The 6,068-nt window shown below is 44.4% G+C and overlaps 1 pseudogene; it reads left to right on the top strand.

The window, feature by feature from the left end:
* LOC134288508 (uncharacterized) overlaps positions 1-3,620 on the top strand; it is a 29,775-nt pseudogene extending 26,155 nt beyond the window's left edge.
* Positions 3,621-6,068: the final 2,448 nt, after the last annotated feature.

Consider the following 6,068-nt stretch of genomic DNA (forward strand, 5'->3'; position numbering starts at 1 on the left):
GCCTTCTGCGACACAACCCTAATGGAACTACAAACCTTGCCATAAATCTCACCACTATCCTTCCTTATGAGCAAAATACGACCTTCGCCTCCGGAGGATTAGGATCATTTTTCACCATTTAACGCCTCTTCTCTTCATGGGACGGATGGGGGACAAATCCGGTGGAGGCCAATACAAGATTACCCCTCCAGAATGGGGAGCCATAAATCGATCCTTAATACTCACAGCTGGCACCAGCACAGCATAGTCTCTCTTCTCGAGTTAGATAGCAGCACAGACGGAATCCCACCATCACCCGGAGGATATGTTTGTTGTTTTGTCATCATTTTCATTATGTCCGTTTGTAGCTGCGTGTGTTTGGGTATGTGCAGCAGAGCACGTGGTGTGTGATTTGCGCTTCCGGGCTTTCCGGGCAACAAATCGAATGATTTGTTTCACGCCGGGGGAAGCATTTGTCCCGTCCCCCGTGTCTGTCCACCGACCAACCCCGGTGCACGCTCAAACACTTAATCCATTAATAAGCGAATGTGGCAAATAAATCGTTCGACGCGTTTCCTGCTCGGCACAGCGTGCCTTCGTATGTGTCATTCTAGTTCATTTCGGCCGGTTTCCCAACTCCCCCACCCAACTGGCCTACTAGGATAAATTATCTCCGATCGTTTGTTTTCGTTTTTCTTGCGATTCGAATTAACTCTCTACACGGGGTTTGCTTTGGTTTGTTTGTTTCGTTCGTTCAGGCAGCAGGGGAGATTTCGGGATTGGTCGATTCTAGGATTAAGAGATTAGAAACATCCATCCGAAGGTCGAAGAAAAATTGGCCGGAAAATGGAATCCAATTAGCTATTAATCACCTCCACTTGACCACTTTCAGAAATGAGCAGATGAGGTTGTTGTATCGAGCAAGGATATCGATGCGGGTCGATAGTTACTGACTAGACATTGAAAATTCTTTGCTCACGAGCAAAGCTCAGTCTTTGTATGCTAACTTGATGCTCAGCAGATAGGGAGGACAAGAGCTCCCAGGCTCGTTGAAGTTTGATGCTCACCTTTGCAAGCGAGCTTCTATCAACGCAGATCGTCGATGAAAAACTAACTGAGCGCGGGTACGCATCGGCGAAGTTTTGTGAGTTGCGAATCGAGGAATTCGATACGGAGTTCTATCCACGGTTGTGAGATTCCTCCAATAGCTCCTGGATTCCGAAATGTTTCTATGAATTCGTTCTGAGATTTCTCGAGCAATTTTGCCTAGGATTCCTTCAGGCATTCCTCCCGTGGTTTGTCCAGAAAACAATGCCAGAATTTCTACAGCAGTTGCTTCTGTTCCTCAGAGAGCACCAGCTGAGATTTTTTTGGGGTTCCTTCAGGACTCCACTTTGAAATTCTTCTAAACGCAGAAAAAGTATTGTACGATTTACAAAATATGGGGTCAAATTCAACAAACAAATTTGTTATCTGAGGGCTAACAAACAATTTGGTTGAATTCAACCCAATATGTTTGCAGGTTCTACAATCATGTTTGTAGTCACCGACTTTGGCCATGTTTGTCATCCCATCCATCATTTTAGATCAGTCATGTTTTTCTGTCAGAATAACAATCGTATTTGTTAAATCGATAATGGTTAGAAAGTTGTTTCTACAAACTTGTTTGTTAATTCAATGATCATTTTAGCTAGGATTGTGGGGTCTTTTTCTTGAATTTTTGCATAACAAAAAATAATAATATGACATTTTTTGAAGGTTTTTATTGTTAATGAATATTAATATTCAGTTTACAATGTCTGTAATACATTCTATTGTTATAACTGTGTAAATTAATCTCTGTGGCGTAGCTAGGAATTTGGGGGCCCGGTGCGGAAGCAAATTGGTAGGCCCCCCAGAAAATTTCATAATATGTACATATTTAACAATGATAAATCTATACATTTAACTGTCGAATGATCGCACTGTTGCATTTTGTACAAAACATTGAAAAAATCTCGCATTTTGTACTAAGCATTCTAGTGATGCTGGCAGTGCACTGCAGTGATGGCCAACGGAAGGTTAAACATTATCTATCTTATATTATTTACTGTATTCCTTCATGATTTTTTTCGGTAGCGAAAGATTTTTTTTATAAGAATTATGCCGAAAAAGTTTTAAACAAATTATTTAGAAATTGCACAAAATAGTCCTTATAAAAGGCTTTCAAAGATTGCTCTCCCGGGTAGACGAGAATATCTAAATCATATCTCAAATCGAACACTTTTTGCTGTTATAGATCGATGTGATTTTGATGTGTTATTCAAAAATCTAATGAATATCGCACGAATAGCTCAAAGTGATATGATATTAGTATTTGTTCTTGCCGAAATAGCTGAAAATTTCTAAGAACAAGTTCAGCTCTTCTACACGAAATGGAACACATACACCCAAAGAGATGGCTCAATGTTAGTGAAATGCCATGTGTCCCTTTCTGAGCTGTTGAAACGAAGAACCGCATGCTCTTATTCCCATGTTATTTACAACAGCGAGCCACAGTTGAGTGGTAAGCATCGCCGCCTGTGAAACCTAAGGTCGAAGTGTGCCGTGAAGCAGCGAAGACGTGCAAATTTTCTGCTCTGTCATTTTGTGCAAAAAAAGTTAGATTTTTTGGTATGTTTTTGTAAAAGTTTTTGCATTGACTGGGGCGGAACCCGTTCTCAAGACACTAACTGTTCGCGGCAAGTTTGGGCTCGTATCGTCAAGAAGTTTCCGACATTACAAGCAAACGGAAAACACTGAGCAGAACCACGCCGACCAGGGAGTCATCGTCGACCCGGAATGTTTGATCAAGCACTCGCTGCAGTCGACCTGGACGCTCTGGTACCAGGAACCGGACCGCACCAAATCATGGGAAGACACTCTGAACGAGGTGACCAGCTTTTCCACCGTCGAGGACTTTTGTTCAAGAAGGACATCCGTCTGATGGAGAAGACGATAGCAACAAGCGCGGCGGCCCGTGGATGTGCCACGGTCGCAGCTTCAGGAGCTGGTCAAGTATGGCTAGATACGATTTTGTGTCTCATCGGAGAGACATTTGAAAGTGACGATGCGGCTCAAGGAGGGAAAGTGGAAAAAGTGGGCGAACATCCGACGGCTGCTCGTGACGCTTAACAATGCCTGGGTATTGACCCCGGCACACTTCTTCCCGGAGACCGGAAAGGGCAAGCTAAGACGACCGTAGATGACGAAACTGTTACTAAATTGGTGAGATCTTTCCTTTTCTATTTCAATTGGCGATTTGACGTATTATGAAATTGTTACATATATCAAAAATTACATAACCAATTTTGGGAGAGGAGGGTAATCAGAGCCACCAGTCGATACATTATATATGGTTGGAAGAGTGGAGATGCCAACTTCCCTTTAAAACCATTATGTAGAGAATGGTGTGCTCTTCTTCTTCACATTCATTGGGGCATCCTCCAATGCGATGGCTTGCATTATATATAATTGTATGATCTTGATTTTAAAAGAAAAAAAAGAAAAGAATCGAGTTGAGTATAATTATAATGTTTTGCTTGATCAAATCACATTGGGTGGACAGCCCACTGCTATCGGGCTTAGTTACCGTGCTACAATGAATGGAGACCTTATCATCATCATCAACAAAAAATAATAATATGATATTTTTTGAAGGTTTTAATTGTTAATCAATATTAATATTCAGTTTACAATCTATTGTTACTTACATTACCGGTCAGGCTAAGGCCGGGGTGGCCTCTGCTGTACATAGTAGCCGCCTCCATTCCACTCGGTCCATGGCTGTTTGTCTCCAGTTCCGCACTCTGCGTAGGGTCCGCAGATCGTCCTCCACTTGGTCGACCCACCTAGCTCGCTGCGCTCCACGTCTTCTTGTACCGGTCGGATGACTCTCGAGAACCATTTTAGTCGGGTTGCTATCCGACATCCTGATGACGTGACCCGCCCACCGTAGCCTCCCGATTTTCGCGGTATGGACGATGGTTTAGCAGCTTAGCAGCTGATGCAGCTCGTGGTTCATTCGCCTTCTCCATGTCCCGTCTTCCATCTGCACTCCGCCGTAGATGGTACGCAAAACCTTCCGTTCGAAAGCTCCAAGGGTGCATTGGGCCTCTGCACGTAGGGTCCATGTTTCGTGCCCATAGAGGACGACCGGTCTAATCAGCGTTTTGTAGATAGTTTACTTCGTGTTACGGCGAACTTCATTCGATCGTAGAGTTCTGCGGAATCCAAAGTAAGCACGATTTCCTGACACAATGCGCCTCTGAATATCTCAGCTGAGCCCAAGAACACGAATTCTTCAACCGCCTCGATTTCATCACCGTCGATATAAATTCGGGGTGGTGGGCGCGGTGATTCCTCCCTGGAGCCCTTTGCCATCATGTACTTTGTCTTTGACACATTAATGACTAATCCGATTCGCCTGGCTTCACTCTTTAGTCGGATGTACGTTTCCGCCATCGTCTCAAATTTACGAGCAATAATATCAATAGCATCAGCGAAACCAAGCAGCTGAACGGACTTCGTGAAAATCGTACCACTCATGTGAATCCCCGCTCTCCTTATTACACCTTCTAACGCAATGTTGAACAGCAAGCACGAAAGATCATCACCTTGCCGAAACCCTCTGCGAGATTCGAAGAGACTCGAGAGTGTCCCTGATACTCGAACTACGCACATCACTCGATCCATCGTCGCCTTGATCAATCGTATCAGTTTATCCGGGAATCCGTATTCGTGCAAAATCTGCCATAGCTGTTCTCGATCGATTGTATCATACGCCAATTTGAAATCGATGAACAAGTGATGTGTGGGCACGTTGTATTCGCGGCATTTCTGCAACTCCTGGCGGATGGCGAACATCTGGTCCGTTGTAGCGCGTTCACCCATGAATCCAGCCTGATATTTCCCAACGAACTCTCTTGCAATCGGTGATAGACTGCGGCATAAAATTTGAGAGAATATCTTGTAGGCAGCGCTCAGTAGTGTGATCGCGCGGTAGTTCCCGCAATCCAACTTGTCGCCCTTTTTGTAGATGGGACACACGATACCTTCCATCCATTCCTCCGGTAATACTTCCTCCTCCCAAATCTTGGTAATGACCCAGTGTAGTGCTCTCACCAGTGCTTCTTCACCGTATTTTAGAAGCTCGCTTGGTAGTTGATCTGCTCCAGCGGTTTTGTTGTTTTTCAACCAGCCAACCTCCTCCTCCATCTCTTGGAGGTCAGGGGCCAGAAGTCTTTTGTCCTGTGCACATACTCCTAGATCTGTTACCACGCCACCTTCGGTACTTGCAACGACGCCATTGAGGTACTCATCGTAATATTCCCGTGATTATCTCGGCACACGTCGGCTTGTGGCACAAAGCCTCTGCGCGAGCGGTTCAGCTCGTAAAACTTTCGTGTGTCCTTAGCGCGGTACAGCTCTTCCATCGCTTCGCGTTCTTCCTGCTGGCGCTTCTTTATCCAGAAGATTGAGTTCTGCCTGTTCCGCGCCTGTCTGTAACGTGCCTCGTTCAGAGATGGAAACACTCTCATCGTGAATCAACTCGCGAGTGTAAAAGCAACAAACGGTTTACTCACGGTGCCGAGAGTAAGCCGTGTGTGAGTTTATTCACACCCGCTTGCTTCACGAGTATGAAGCAAAACAAAAACAAAAACACTCATGAATTTATATTCGCGAAAAACAAGTGGAGATGCGGGAATTGCATTTTAGTGCGATTTTAATAACAAAACAAGTAATTATCTATCAGATAGTAGTGTTTTGTGCTTTATTGTTCCTGAAAAGTTAATCTGTCGGCCGTGTAAATTCGTTTTTTCACAAAATTGAAAAATGTTCAGAGCTGCTTCGCGAACCAATCACGAGTGCGACCAGCTTCGTTAGCTCGCGAGTGAAGGAAGTGCGAATATATTCTGGCTTCTGTTGTTCACGAGTAGGATAGCTTTGCGTTTGTGTCTACTCAGCTGCATTCCTCACTGTTTTCCACCACTGGCCTCGTTCGCTCTCGTACGGTGTTGCAGCATTCTCGCCCATGCTGCATTCTTCTCGTTTTTCAACTATTCACATTC

The sequence above is a fragment of the Aedes albopictus genome, chromosome 1 (genome assembly GCF_035046485.1).
Source record: "Aedes albopictus strain Foshan chromosome 1, AalbF5, whole genome shotgun sequence".
NCBI lineage: Eukaryota > Metazoa > Arthropoda > Insecta > Diptera > Culicidae > Aedes > Aedes albopictus.